This window comes from Podarcis vaucheri (assembly GCF_965113315.1).
Source record: "Podarcis vaucheri genome assembly, chromosome: 2".
Classification (NCBI taxonomy): Eukaryota; Metazoa; Chordata; class Lepidosauria; order Squamata; family Lacertidae; genus Podarcis; species Podarcis vaucheri.
This window is the reverse complement of record NC_138760.1, coordinates 27,988,997-28,004,995: the sequence shown is the minus strand read 5'-3', so window position 1 is coordinate 28,004,995 and position 15,999 is coordinate 27,988,997. Positions and strand designations below refer to the sequence as shown.

At 45.3% G+C, this 15,999-nt stretch overlaps 1 long non-coding RNA gene across 5 annotated transcripts in view; it reads left to right on the top strand.

The window, feature by feature from the left end:
- Positions 1 to 391: 391 nt before the first annotated feature.
- The window catches only part of LOC309526661, a 77,733-nt gene continuing 62,125 nt past the window's right edge, over positions 392 to 15,999 (top strand). For all 5 annotated transcript variants that reach the window (XR_014216802.1, XR_014216803.1, XR_014216804.1 and 2 more), the window contains exons 1-2: positions 392 to 501; positions 13,365 to 13,495. This is a non-coding gene — a long non-coding RNA (uncharacterized lncRNA). The remainder of the gene's footprint in view (positions 502 to 13,364; positions 13,496 to 15,999) is intronic.

The window sequence follows — 15,999 nt, the reverse complement described above, 5'->3', positions numbered from 1 at the left end:
CCAGGAAGTTGAGCCTTATGAGATCAGCTGCAAAACTTTGATCTCTCTCTCTCTCACACACACATTTTCAGGGGTGAATTTCACTTACAACTCCCCCCCCCTCACTTGCCTACCCCGTGAACAAACACAGCATTCAGCTTCCCAACCATTATTCTAACACCTTCCTTTCTTTAAAAGGGGTTTCTATCTCAAGGTCTAGCCCTCTAGCAGCTGAATATTGCTCAAGATTATGAGTGACTTTGAGGAGATTACCTGGCATGTCCCAAGGCAAACAAAGCGGCAGAATCTCTGTTGGTCCTTTACTGGAAGAACCTGGGGGATAAAAAAAAAAACTATTTGAGGGCTGAGGCCTCCCAAACAACCCAGTTTCCTAATTCTACTTCCCTTCCTCGTCTTTCAACATGGTGCACGGCTAGCACTTCCCTGAAGGTCAGCGCCAAATTGCTCCCATTTCAAAAGGCAGTGGCTGGCTGAGAGGAGGACAGCTGCTGGGAATTACAGGTAAATGGAGATGAATGTGTTTTCTCTGAGGCAAGGTTTTCCCCAGCGGCCTACTCTCATCCGGCCTCAGCAGCGGTCCCTCATGGCGCACCTTTTCCGGGTGAGGCCTTGACATTTCCCCTCCCCTGTTCTTTTTTTTGTATTTAAAAGAAAGTGCCAAGAGAGTGAGTGAGGAAAAATATCCTACGTTAGGCTTATAACACAGGGGCGAGGAACCTCAGGCCCGGGGGCCAAATGGGCTCTCAAAACCCCTCTACTTGGCCCTCAAAATTCTCCTCACAACACACCCCTCTCCCCCAGGCCACCATTTCACAACAGGGCCCTTTTTGGCACCTGAGGAGGACCCCAAAATGGCACCCCCCTCCTCACCAAAGAAGAAGGGGCGAGGGAAGGTCTATATCAGTAACAAGATGGAAAAGAAGGATTAACATTCGGGATCTTCTCCCCGGTGAATCCTGCCGCCTGAGGCGGTTGCCTCAGCTTGCCTCTTGGTTGAGCTGGCCCTGTCAGGACACTCCAGGAGAAGCAAATGCCCACATTTTTCCAGGAGGAGATGCTACCCTGACATCCACTGCTGTCCTTCAAGAGACTCTGAGAACCGTCATTCCCAATAGGGGCATTTTTCATTTTAAAGAGGGAATTGAGAAAGTCAGAGAGGTGGGCCCATTTGGGCTGCTCCAAGCTGCAAGGGCGAAAGAGGCGTCATTTATCTATAGACAGTCCTGGATAATGACAGTGCCCTTTCGTAGGCCTTGGGGTGGCAGGCCGGTACAGTGGTACCTCGGTTTACATCATATGCTTCAGGTTATAGACTCCACTAACCCAGAAATAGTGCTTCAGGTTAAGAACTTTCCTTCAGGATGAGAACAGAAAACGTGCTTTGGTGGCGCAGTGGCAGCGGGAGGCCCCATTAGCTAAAGTGGTGCTTCAGGTTAAGAACAGTTTCAGGTTAAGAATGGACCTCCAGAACGAATTACCGTATTTTTCGCTCTATAACACGCACCCGACCATAACACGCACGTAGTTTTTAGAGGAGGAAAATCTGTAGGCATGCCATCTGTAGGCATTCCCTCCATAACACGCACAGACATTTCCCCTTACTTTTTAGGAGGAAAAAAGTGAGTGTTATGGTGCAAAAAATACGGTAAGTACTTAACCTGAGGTACCACTGTACTTGCTTACAGACTGTTCCTCCGACCTAAATCAGCAGCAAGAGGCACAGACACAAATCAAGAGGCCAGATTTGTCCCCATATCCAACCAGTAGCAACACTACTGCAGAACCTAGCAATGCCAGACATACCGTCACAGTTAATTCACTACTCGTCTTCCAAAGTGCTGTGTGTCATCGGCTGCCAGCATTTTACACATGGCAAGCAGATCAATCGATGCAAGATGAATAAATCGGCACAAATCTGATATCAACTATGGCAAAGTCCAGAAACTTATTTCAGGCTACCAGAACGCTCTGCAACTGACCTTGGGTTGCACTTCTTTCAAACAAAGGGACATCAAAGAGAAACTCCATTGTGAAACCCTGAATTGCAATTTATTAGGCAATTCGGTTCTGTTATCTGTTGCTTGAATCGAGATGAGCTGATTTTCATCATACTAAATGCGTCGATTACCAATGTTTGCTGTGAATCCTTAAGTTGCTGGCCTCTTGCCCAATTAGTCTGAACAGATGTGGTTGCATCTTGGGCTGGATGTACAATGAATTTTGTGGTGTGTTCCGGGTAGAAGTTGTAGGGCGTTTGCAGTTTTCACCAGTGCTGCCTTGTTAATTGGTCACATAATTGTCTCTCTAATTGTCACTGCCTATCCTTTTTTGCATTTTATTCCCCCTGGTGTCCCTCCCTTACATACATACCTAACTCATTGGCATCTGATGAAGCGAACTGTGATCCATGTAAACTGATGTCATAAGAAATTTGTTAGTTTTTAAGGTGGCACAAGACTCTTAGTTCTGGGAGGGATTCCAGCATCACACAATCATCACAGCATGTAGCATTTTTTCCTTAGTTTTTAACCTTTATCAGACAGGCATAGCCAAACTTGGCCTTCCAGTTGTTTTGAGACTACAATTCCCATCATTCCTGACCACTGGTCCTGTTAGCTAGGGATGATGGGAGTTGTAGTCCCAAAACAGCTGGAGGGTCAAGTTTGGCCATCCTTGGAAGCAACGTTTTGTATTTTATCAGTTCCCCTAAAACTGATGGATACAATCCAGTGCCGGATTTACGTATAAGCTAAACAAGCTATAGTTTAGGGCTCCACTCTCTTGGGGGCCCCAAAAAAATTAAAGGAAAGAAAACCTGGATGTGCATTTCCAAAATATAAGATAAAATAAAGTAAAACCTACATACAGCAACAGTGGTTTGTGTTGTGTTGTGTAGGCTCCTACGATGTAAGTAATGGGCTAGCCTGCTCCCTAAAATATCACTGGCATATATTCAATACAAAAAACAGCAACAATTTGTTGTTGACAAAGGACAGCTGGATATATAAAGGGCCCCATTACCTTCAGTAGCTTAGGGCCTCATCAAACCTAAATCCGGCCCTGATACAATCTAAAAAAAAGTTAGCTGCAGATGAAGCCTAAACTGGATGTGACTTTCCCTTGCTCTAATGTGGTTCTGTTTTTTACTTCATGTGCAATTTTTAGAGATAGCTTTTAAAAAAAACTATGCAAGTCAATTAAGTACTTGATTTAGCTGAGAGGAGATGGGGGGGCAATTTAAATAAGACTGCAATGCTAATAGTGGACTGCATTGCATGGATATTGTAAGTGACTCAGCACAGCCCTCCTGCTTGCAGTAGGGTATATTACAGTGAACCGCACTGCAGGGATGTTGTATCCTGCTGCCTCAGTTCAACTTGCAGTGTGGGGATAGAAGCAATGGATAACACCCTCTGTATTTCTGCCTAACATCCAACCTGAAACAGAGTCCTAATACCTCTGAACAGCACAGAAATCACATAAAGCCTTGCCTACACTGTAGGGCTATAGTAGATCTTGCTGTACTTGGGGATAATTCACTTTGGAATTCCATTGGCAGGGTTGTTTTGTAATAACCATACTAAATAAGAACTTAGAAGAGCAGGAACTCTCTGTTGGGGTTTGTGTGTGGATGCACTGGCGTCCTAGCCCAGCAATATTAAGGCCCCCCTCCCCCGATTTCTATGGGCAGTTATTGACATCTTTTCCTGGGGATATTTAAAAACAGCTTCTTAGTGTGAACTAGGAAGCGCCCTATCCTGACAATGAGAGGGATCTGTCTACCCCATTTATATTTATATTGCTTCTCATTTTCTAGACACTCCGTTCCATCTCCTCCACCCCAGTTTTTAACCTCCCTCTCCAACAGTCAAGTTGGCATTAACGGACACTGAGCATGCTTAGCCATCATGGGGACATTTTCGGGTCCTTCCTCCTCTAATTCTCCTTTACTTCTGCAAACTACTCCAGGTTTGTCAAGACCTCCTTCCTTGTGGGTGGGCATTGCTGATTTGGCTCTGTTAACTGTGAGCCCTCATCCCTGAAGATTAGAAATAGTGTGTGAGATGGTGTCAACTGATGTTTCACTAGACTTCTCCATTACTTCGAATCGCCCGTCTCCCCGTTTTCGTGGAAGCCTTGTGGACGCGGAAAGTCTGAACCGTTTAATGCTGGAAAGTGAATGGAATGTCTTTGTCTGGAAAGAAGGGGGGAGGATTAGGACCCACACACCCCAATCCCAGGGTGTTGTCGATCCTCAAAGGTCTACCTTCCACCACCTCAGGTCTTCCTCGAGGGAAGAGATTCTCCATGTTATGTGTCTTTGCACATGTAAAGGTGGTTTAGGATCACAGCCCTCAGCGAAGCACAGGTTGCGAGGGGGCTGTAACGAATAGGTACCTTGTTATCTGAAACTGAAAATGTACTCTGGAGAGAGGAGAAGAGAATAATAATAATAATAATAATAATAATAATAATAGAAGAGGTGTCAGAATGCAGAGATGGCTGGCAGGGTAAGGTGGAGGAGAGGGATCATAGAATTGCAGAACTATGTTGATAAAACTTGTTAGTGAGGGACAATTGGATTAGTGGTGGGATTCTGGCTATGAAGCCCTTTGGGTAGTGGGAAAGGAGTGTGTATGCGTGTGTGCGTGCGAACAATAATCTTGTTCTCCCCCCCCCACTTCATGGTCAAAAGAAGGCCCCATAGCCAAAACATCAGCCCTTCTAATCTTTTCTTTTCTCTACACCCCCCCACCCCACCCGCAACATGTGCTTTATTAACCCCCTTTTCTCATTTAACTGCTTTGAATAGCTCAGTGGGTAGCATCCTTCTTAGAAAGTGAAGACTGGGCACGCTGGTGGGGGTGGGGGCGGTGGGGGGGGGGAGAGAGAGAGCTTCCTTGGAGATGAGATGTCAGAAGAGAAATGCAGACAAACCCCCAGCCCCGGCCTAGAGAAAGAAAAGCCCCCTCTGTAATCCTGTCTGCAGTGTCCTCATGACCACAGGCTCCAAGGTAGCCAGGAATTCCAGGTCCCCATTTTGAGGGAAGACAAATGGTGAGATTTGGAAGAACCGGGTCACTGGGGCAGCTCCTTCTAAGCTCTGCAGGCATGGAAGGGATATTTTCTCTTTTTTAAAAGTAATCTCTCTGCAGCGTTTTGCTAGTAAACTAAATTAGAGGGGAGGAATGAAAGGGCCCCTTGGATAGGATCCAGGCAGCGCAAAGAGGAGAGGGCTTGCATGTTTGAGGTCACACTTAAGCTTGGGCAAGTTTGTTTATTTATATTTAAATGTAATGGTTGCTTTGTGACCACAGGGGCTCTCAAAAAGGCTTACAATAATAATAATAATTTAAAAAGCAACAGTAGAAGTATCATGAAACTAATTCCTTAAAGGCAATGCACAATTGTGTAGAGTCCATGGGAAAACTGCCTTCTATATATCCGGTCCATCTAGTCCATTACTGTTGACTCTGATTGGCAGCAGCCCTCCAGGCTGAGGTCTTTCACATCATCTATATTTCCTCTTCAACCAGGCTTTGGGCTGATTAATATTCTACAGCCTTTTAAATTAAGGTTACCAGATGTCCCCGTTTCCCAGGGACAGTCCCCGGATTTACAAATCAGTCCCCATACAAAATCCATTGAAGTTGAAAAGTGTCCCTGGGTTCATTGAAAAAAATCTGGTAACCTTATTTTAAATGTGTCTGTGGGAAGGGGGGGAGTTGTAGTTTTGCAGTTTTGTTGTTGTTTTTGTCCTGTATTTTATTCTGTGAGCCGCCCTGATATCTTAGGATGAAGGGCAGTATTTACATCTAATGAACAAAATAAAAAATCTACTAGCTAATTTCTCCCAATAAGGAGAGTTGAGGAGCATTTTTACCACAGGCGATCCCAAAATGAGTGATAAATGGTTCATCTGCCCCCCCCATAAACATTTTAGTCCTGGCATGGCAGTTTTGTTCCAAACAGAAAATAAGTCTCTACAAAAATAAGGCTATAGATGGGGCTCTCCACATCTTTATTGCTCTTTCGTTTGACAACTGCACACACACACACACAGGTCTGGTTCCCACATCACATTCAGCAATCATTAATATAAACTATGGTTTAAGATAAACACACAGTGTGTGTGACTTCTCCCCTGCTCCTCACCATGGTCCGCTTAGTGTTACATCCAAATCCAGGTTCATGCTTTGTCCTCCCCCCCCCAAAAAAAAGCAGTAAGCCAAGAACAAACCCTGGCTGTGTGTTGCCTGGTGACCAACAAACCACAAGCTTGGGTTTGAGCACAATACTAAGCCAGATCATGGTTTGTTTTCAGGTGGTGGCGGCAGCAGCAGCAGCAGAGGAGGAGCTAAGTGCATGCTATTTCAGCTAGGAGGGGTTTAGTCATGCTGGCCACATAACCCGGGAAAGCTGTCTGTGGACAAACGCCGGCTCCCTCGTGGATGAGCACCACACCCCATAGTCAAATTTGACTGGACATAACCGTCCAGGGGTCCTTTACCCTTTTTTTACACATATTTTAGCAGCGTGCATGTTTAAGTTAAATCGTAGTATATTTTAACTATGTTTTAATACAATGTACAAAATGCCTTTGTTTATTCTACAGTTCCCCAATCTTCAATTCAGACTGGGCAAAAACCAGAACCACCTAAGACATACCGCTGGGGTGGAGAACCTCAGGCTTGGGGGCAGAATGTGGCCCTCAAGGCCTTTCCTTCTGGCTCTTGGGACTCTTCCCAAGCTACACACCCTCTCCCTAGGCCACACACCTCAACAGCTCTGCTTTGTACCCTCCTTAAGTATTTCCCCCCCTGGATGCAATGTGTCCTTGAACTTTGATGTTGCTTCCCATTTGCCTGATGTGTAGAAGTGTGTGTAGTGCGAGTGTGTGTAGAAAACTCGTCTTCTGTACAAAGGGAAAAGTCACATTTGCTGCTCCACCCAATTTTGCTCTAGGCCTCGCCCCCTACTGATTTGTGCCACCCCCCAGCAGGCTACCTAGATTCCACCTGCCTGATACATGTATGGCATGGTGCATGCCATTTTCTAGTTATTATTATAATCTTTACAACTACCCTGCTCCTTAAGGCAGCACTGTTGTCTCTTATATTGCAGGCGGTGTGTGTTTGTATGTGTAAAATAGGGTTGCCATACGTCTGGGAATTCCCAGACATGTCCTCTTTTGTGGGCCCTACATGCTCATCTAGGGGGAATTTTACATTTTAAAGCAAATGTCCTGGATTTTGTTTTTTTTTTATAAAAATGTGCATGGGTGGCTCTGGCATGGATGACCGGGGCTCTGGCATGGGCAGCTTGGGCTTGGCAGTGGAGAGGCTATCAGGTGATTGCCCTCGAAAAGCACAACCACTTTTTGTGTGTGGATTTTTACCTCTTGAAATATGGCAACCCTAAAACATGGCAGAGTATGGCTTGCTTAAGAGTTCATGGCAGAGGTTACCTGAGGCTCCCCGATTCATCGCTTACTCACTTAGCCACTATGCTGCACTAGCTGTTGCAATTTCACGCCCTCATCACCCGATTACTGAACACTTAGAATCATAGAATTGTAGAGTTGGAAGGGACCCCAAGGGTAATCGTAAATCCAACCCCCTGAAATGCAGGAATCTCAGCTAAAGCATCCCTGGCGGATGGCCACCCAACCTCTGTTTAAAAACCTCCAAGGAAGAAGTCCACCATCTCTTGTGGGAGACTGTTCCACTGTCGAGCAGCTCTTACGGCTCGACAGTAAGAGTCGAACACATCTTGCAAATGTGAACCAATTCTACGTTAAAGCACCAGCTGGAATGTGCTTCCCTGGATGGGTGTGTGTAGTGTTAGTGGAGGGGTAGTACCTCTGGTGGGGGACACCTTCTTAGGTACTTTGTCCACCTTTGGTCCCCACTGTACACAGCTCTAACCTGCTCCCTTCTGTGGATTGAGTAGACAAGATTCAATTGGGGCTTAAGTGGGCTGAAAGGTCAAGAAGGCGGTTTCTGCACATGCTGTAGTGAGGGGCAGATGGTGTTCATCAACCTGGGAAGGCAGCCCATCTAGGAAAACTCTGACCCTAAATCTCCGCTGGCTTGTGGGATATCTTCTGGAGAATAAAACCTTACAGAAATCCAGAGTGGAGTCCCTAGGCAGGTGGATGGTGCCTTGTATACCTCTTTCCAGCAACTCCTGCAGCCATGTTGGTGCCAAACATATTTTTCTGCTTTTCTTTGGACCGCGTCAGTGACGCCGAGAAGGACGGGGTGTGTGTGTCCTGTTGTCTGGGCAGCCCAGGACCTCCATATTCACTGCCCTGGTTTGTGCCCCAGAGCGCTCACTTTGGTGCTGCTAATGCAGCAGTTTGACCTTACCTCCAGAGGGACACCCCATTGTCTCTTGAGACAGATGGATGCCAACAACCCTGTGTGTTTGCATGTGTGTCTTAAAAAGCAGAGACATCATCTTGCCAACAAAGGTCTGTATAGTTAAAGCTATGGTTTTCCCAGTAGTGATGTATGGAAGTGTGAGCTGGACCATAAAGAAGGCTGATCGCCGAAGAATTGATGCTTTTGAATTATGGTGCTGGAGGAGACTCTTGAGAGTCCCATGGACTGCAAGAAGATCAAATCTATCAATTCTTAAGGAAATCAGCCCTGAGTGCTCACTGGAAGGACAGATCCTGAAGCTGAGGCTCCAATACTTGGGCCACCTCATGAGAAGAGAAGACTCCCTGGAAAAGACCCTGATGTTGGGAAAGATTGAGGGCACAAGGAGAAGGGGACGACAGAGGACGAGCATGAGTTTGAACAAACTGCAGGAGGCAGTGAAAGACAGGAGTGCTTGGCGTGCTCTGGTCCATGGGGTCACAAAGAGTCGAACACGACTAAACATCAACAACAGAAATACAGTGGTGCCCCGCAAGACGAATGCCTCACAAGACGAAAAACCCGCTAGACGAAAGGGTTTTCCGTTTTTCGATGCGCTTCGCAAGACAAATTTCCCTGTGGGCTTGCTTCGCAAGACGAAAACGTCTTGCGATTTTTTTGGCTCCCCCCCTTTTTCTAAGCTGCTAAGCCTTTAATAGCCGCTAAACCGCTAATAGCGCTAATCCGCTAATAGGGTTGCTTCGCAAGACGAAAAAACCGCTAGACGAAGAGACTCGCGGAACGGATTATTTTCGTCTTGCGAGGCATCACTGTAGCTGTGTGTAGAAATAGCATTCATGGCTATTCATCCAGTTTTGCTTCTTGCCCTACCTTCCACTGGCGTGTGACCCGTGGAGGAATGCAACTGTTGGGTGGGAAAAGGTTCCCCACCCCTGTCGCAAATAAAGGGGGAGAGCTATCTATTGTGGAAGAGCAGAAACTGCGGCAAACAAAACTGCGAGCTCCTTGGCCGCTGCAGCCAATCCACAGCACCAGATCGCCACAGCTGACTTCAAGGCAGTCAACCTGGTCTTTGGCGTATTGTGCCTGCCAGTGATTTATAGATTGTGCCGCTTGAAAGCAACAGCATGCACAGCCTCTCCATCATTCCAAGCTACCTCACGACATTGTAAACAACTGTTTCAGCAGCATTTCTACTCATTTCCCTAAAAGCTTCTACAGAGGGCCTTTGCCAGGCATCGTGTGGAGTAAACTCAATTAATTAGTTCATCCTAGGTCTGGGGTTTCAGCCAGAGAAGCAAGTAGTACGAGACCACACAGAATCCCCTCCTAGGAATAAAATCAATTTCCTTTATACATTTTTTTTTAAAAAAATGATTAAAATTCTGTCTGCTTTAATTCACCAGGATGATTCAATTGTCTCTGCCATGTAGCTCTAATGGGAGTTTTAGCAAATGATAACAAATAAATGACCAGCCGAAGCACAATTCCTGGAGAAGCAACATTTCTGGAATTGCTCCTCCTTCGACGATCATGAGGGAAAACATGGAGAAATTCCGTGGCATGGGAAACATGGTAGGCGAGAATGAAAAGAGGACTGGACACATAGCTGTTGAATTCAGCCACTTTGCCCATTCTGGGAGAAGAGGACCCGTCCCCGGTGCCATTTGTGTGAGGAGGTTTCTATTGCAAATGAGCAGGAGCCATTGGCAAGGGCCCGTTTAATTTGATCGCAGTTCATGGCAGACCGAGAACAAAGGAAGCGACCGAGGCAATAATTGCCTCCTGGTGGGGAGCTGGAGAGTTTAAACTTGGTTGGCACTTGGACTTCGAATCAGACCACTCTTCCATTGGCCCTGCCAGGCCCACAATAGGCCAGGTAACAAAGATTGTGGGGGTGGGAAGCAGGGGCATGCTTTCAAAGTCACACACAGCATGTTAGCACAGCCTGGGCGAATTGGAGGTGACTCTCGCATGGAGGAAATGTCTGCAGGGGTCTAGGGAGGGAAGTCTACTCTTTATCACATTTGAAGTACAGCACAAGAGTTTTTCACCACAACCCAATAGGGCAGGGGCTGCTTGGTCCATGACCTTTGGGTAATCTAAACCCTTGCCCAGCTTCTCATGAATGACGTCACACATTTTCTCCTACATAGAGATGATCGGCATATAGGAATAATGTTTACCTGTATTTTTATTTCATTCCTCTTCCTATGTTTTTAGCTGTTCTTATTTTATCTGTAAGCTGCCTTGAGTCCCTCTCAGGGAAAAGGGCTGGGGTAAATTATTATTATTATTATTATTATTATTATTATTATTATTATTATTATTAGCAGCAGCAGCATTCATACGAAGCAGCACTAAAGAAAGGCATAGAGCATGAAGAGGGGCTGCAAGGGAAATTTATTCTATTTTAATAAAAGTGATTTTGTAAAATATCATTTTTATAAACTAAAATTAACGGCCAAATTCATGGCAGTTATCCCAGTGAGGAATTCAGCGTAGGGCTATGGCAATAGTTCCATCAGCAAAAGTCTTTCAGATGCACCCCTCCCCCTGCGTGCTGTTCTGGGGGTTGTTCTACCCCTTCCAACCCAACTTTGGGGGTCATAGGGGAGAAGGGAAAGCTCTGTTGTGCTAGCAAGCACCCTTGTGCAAACATCTGCTAGTGGGACTACCTAGTTGAATTCTGTCCTTTGTACTCAGTTATCAGAACACTGGAATACCCAATTGTACATTTACTTCTTAGTGAGCCATTGTGCAGACAACTGTCTGCATGCTTTTGATACCACCAGGAGTAGAGACTTACTTTTAAAAGGAAAGTGATAATTCGGAGGGTAATATTCCAGAGGGGACTAGACTGCTAGATTTCCCCCTCATGCTTACAACCTGGCCCTTGAGCAACAGGATGTATGAGTGAACTACCTCTTGGCGTTATGAGGTAAACTGACATACAGTGGTACCTCGGGTTACGTACTTAATTCGTTCCGGAGGTCCGTTCTTAACCTGAAACTGTTCTTAACATGAAGCACCACTTTAGCTAATGGGGCCTCCCACTGCCGCTGCAGCACAATTTCTGTTCTCATCCTGAAGCAAAGTTCTTAACCCGAGGTACTATTTCTGGGTTAGCGGAGTCTGTAACCTGAAGCGTCTGTAACCTGAAGTGTATGCAACCCAAGGTACCACTGTAATTGTGCAAAGTCCTTGGAGGAAGGAGTAGGATAGAACAAATATTTAAAATGTAAGAGGGATTATAAAATAAAAAAGCACTAAAAGAATCTGTAATTACCAAGAGGACCCTCTCAAGTTTGAATTCATGCGATTGAACTGAGGCAATACTGACCCTACCATGCTAATTTCCAGACTATAACTGTGGTTTACATGTGGTCTCCCCCAGCTGTATTGAGAGGTAATTTTATACAGTGGTGCCCCGCAAGACGAATGCCTCGCAAGACGGAAAACTCGCTAGACGAAAGAGTTTTCCGTTTTGGAGGTGCTTCGCAAAACGAATCTCCTATGGGCTTGCTTCGCAAGACGAAAATGTCTTGCGAGTTCCTGCGGTTCCCCCCCCTTTTTCTAAGCCGCTAAGACGCTTATCAGCTGATCCGATAAGCCACTAAAAGCCGCTAATAGCGCTATTCCGCTAATCCATCAATGGGCTTGCTTCGCAAGACAAAAAAACTGCTAGACGAAGAGAATCACAGAAATCATTCTTTTCGTCTTGCGAGGCACCACTGTACAGCTTCTAGCAGTGTAGTGAGCCATACATTCCCAAGTGACTGATTAGAAGTCAAGGGATTTGGGCTAGGTTCAAGGTTTCGGGGGGCCTTGGGTAAAAGATCACTGGTAGGTGTTCCTAACCAGCAATTTATCTTAGAATATCGATGTCTCTGCCATTTTCCCCAGGCTCAAGTTCATTTTTCTAAGAATTCTAACTGTGTGTGCGCCTACATTACATGACCCACCCCACACGTCCATAAACGTTTGGAGGGAGCAGGTTGTGACCACTGGCCATACCTCCTGCCAGGAATGGAAGGGAGGAAAGCACACACACACAAGCAACATTTTTATTGAACTCAGTGCGTTGCAAACTGATTTTCATCATCAGTGTCTCCCTCATATGCAAGTCCTATGCACACTGCCACCAAATGCACAACCAGCAGCTGTTACGGCTAGAGCATGCATTAGACCTATTTCCCCCACCTAAGTCGTGATTAAACAACAAGCAAAGTACAAACTCACACCGCACAATCCAGCAGCCCCAAAACAGAACAGCTCCAATCAAATCAGCCTCCAAAGGACTCCCGGATGAGGAGAGTCTTGTTCATTTCAGACAGAGTTCTGATGTCCATGGAGACTGTCATTCCAGAGACCAGGGGCACCTGCCATAAAAAGCCCTGCTTTTAGCTCCTATTGATTTCCAGGGTTGGCACAAAATATTTTGTAGCCTGAGGCAGGACGGCAATGAGTGCCCTGTCTTCCCAAGTCAAGTTGCATAGTCATTCTGGCTCTTGAGGCCGAAAATCCAACAAGCCCTTTGCCCGTTTCTTCCCTGGTGGTAAAAATATGACAGCAACAAATAACTCACCATTTGCTGCCCTTTTGTGACACCCAAAATTGGCTGCCTGCAGCAGACACCTCACACTGCCTAGTGCTAAGTGCTGGGTCCGGTGATCTCACCATAGTGAGCAGAGCCTGATTAGAGGATTTCAACCAGCATGGAGGTTCCTACAGTGGGAGGTGGTCTTGGAGGTAGGCTGGCCCCTCGCCTGGAGGGCTCCAAAAAAGTCCACCCCAGCACACCGACCTGGATCTGGATGCTAACAGAAAACCAGGTCAGGTGCTACAGACCTAGTTCGAGATGTTTTCAAGGAGTGGAGCCATCAAATCCAAAGTCTGATTACAAGAGACTCAGTTGGAAGGTTTGGTTTGATAGAGATGTTCATTTTCTCCTGTCCCCCCCCCTTTTTTTTACAGTGCAAGAGAATTATGGACAGCCTCTACATTCGAGTCACGTCCATATGAGGAACCGGACTGTCTCTATACCTGGCAGCAGCCGCCTTGAGCAGAGTTCAACCTCACTGGCATCTCCTGAGAACAGTGAAAAGGTACAATGGAGCATTGTGGTTTTGTCTTGCTCTCTTTGTGGATGTGTACATTGGATTCACAGGGGGCCTTCATTATTTATTTAATGTATTATATTAGACTTGCAGTATTTGAAATTTCACAAAAGCACACTAGAAAACTACCAGTTTCTATTTATTTAGTTGCTATTTGAGGTTTTAAAGATCTGTCTGAAAAGGTTAAAAAAATGAGAAAATGAAAGTGTAACCCACAGACCCATTGAAATTTGTTATTTAATTTGTAGTCCACCTCTCTGCCTTGAACTCTAATCAAGGTGTTGCACACAGAAAGCAAGCAACTAAACCTCCTCACTCCAAGAATTAAAATCCTCGTAGTGTTTGTGTGTACTGTTCTTATTTTGAGATGTAGGGTTGAAAGATGTTTCCGAAGCATCCCAGGCACAACCTGGAACAATTTTCCGTGGAGAACAAAGTGCAGAGCCAGCAGGTTCAAGAGAGGCAGGCAATTTGAGGCCCTGTTGAATTTGCTTTGAAGTCTTTGGAAGGTGCTATAACACCAAGAGCTATTATTATGTTAATGTACTGTGGGCCAGATTCTGCAGGCTGTTCCATAAACCATCATCCTCAGCATTCCATCCCGTTCCCTGAAGGTCATAACCCTGACACCTGGTTTATGACCCTTAGAACTGAAGACTCCTCTTCCCTGTACATATGCCTCACGATCAGAGGTAGGTCAGAGTCGGAAGGACAATTTGCAGCTTGAGTGTTTTGCAAGGATGTAAATTGCGTTATGAATCTCAGAAATGCAAATGGTGGAGTTTTCTCATTAGCTGCTGTGAGTGGGAAAAATGGAGATGGAGAATGTGTCGGTCATACAAACCTCAAAGGTTTATTTGTCCATGACGCTAATTCACTTCTGGGCTGTTTGCCTAATGCAGTCTTCTCTCACTCCCAGGGATAGCGTGAAGTATTTAAACTGCTGGAAATGACCAGAAAGGATTGGTGCAACCTATTGGTTACTCGTTCAATTAAAACATCTCAAAATGAAAGCTACTGAGAATGTGTTACGGTGACTAAACTAGATCTGAACTAGTAATTTTAATTTTACTTTGGAACGCTTATAAAGCAAAACAGCTAGCTACTAGTTTGGGTCTTTGAGGTCACAGCCCTTTGTTCTCTTAAGTCCGAAGGTGCATCGAGTTCCAGGTTATTTGATTACGTTGCATTTTGTACCCTTCTTTCCCCTTCCTATACCGGCTAACATCAATAAAAAGCAAAATAGCTAATCAACAACAAAATAATCCAAATAAAACAGGAAAAAAATCAAAGTGGCAGATAAAAAGATCAGTAAACAAACAACCAATTGGAAAAATCTTGCACAAGACAGGCTTGCCGGATGATCTCAAAGTTCAGACTGATTAATGTAGGGGGATTTTGCCCTTTGGATAACTTGGCCCCAAGCTGTTTGGGGCTTTAAAGGTAATAACCTCCCTCACCTTAAATTGCATAAGGAAATCAGCCTACAGCTAAGCAGTAGACATAACAAGGAAGCAACATGATCCTTAATGGCAACATAGCGCAACAACGGAAATTTCTGAATGGTCTTCAAGGGCAGCCTTGCAAAGAGAGCTTGACAGTAGTCCAGCAAGAGGCCTAGCGTGGTGTAATGGTTTACAGTGCTTCACAAGGACCTAACCTGAGCATAGGCCCTTGTAGCCACTGCGGCAACTTGAGCAAAGCTAAATCAAGGAATATCCCCCCCAATCTGATCTTTTGAGAGATTTCTTACTTAATGCGCAGTAGTCCAGTGAATTAAAGATGTTACATCTCTTATCACACCCACTCTTGTACTTAAGGTGCTGTTGTTAGATTGGACCCCAGATGATGGAATGGTTGTTTCTGTAACAAGGTAAACAATAATTTAATTTAGAATCCTGATCTATAATTCAGGTTTAGATCCTGGGTTCAGTTATGCAACCACCACGTACGGTACTAAGTTTAGTTCTGGGGGCAAACATAGATGATGGAAATGGAGGCTGGTCCATTAGGGCAAATGAGGGCTTTCCCTACTAAGCTGCCAGCTGTCCCTACCCCCAGCCTATTCCCTTAGTTACAAAGCAGTCTGGGTTGGAGGTTGATAGCTTCCTTCTCCTTTGTCTCAGTGTTGCCCTTGTAGCACTCAGCAGGGAGAGGATGGGGTGAAAAATAGAATTAGTTGGCTCTATGTATCACTGGCTCCGGCTCTATCTGCTGTTGGCCAACCTGGCTTCCACTATACCAATCATGAGTAGGAAACATGAGAAGCAACAATTTTAAGACGAAACAGACAAGATGTGAAAGTAATGCTCCATTTAAAAACAAACAAACAAACAAACAAACAAACAAACAAACTTGAAATGTATAGTAGTCCTGTTCTAAACTGAATCTGGACTGTTGTATCTGGCAGGTTTCTTTTGCACAGAGCTATCAAACCATACCTAGGAGAAGTATGGGACTGTTCTGTGGGTATTCTGCTTTCATGCACAACT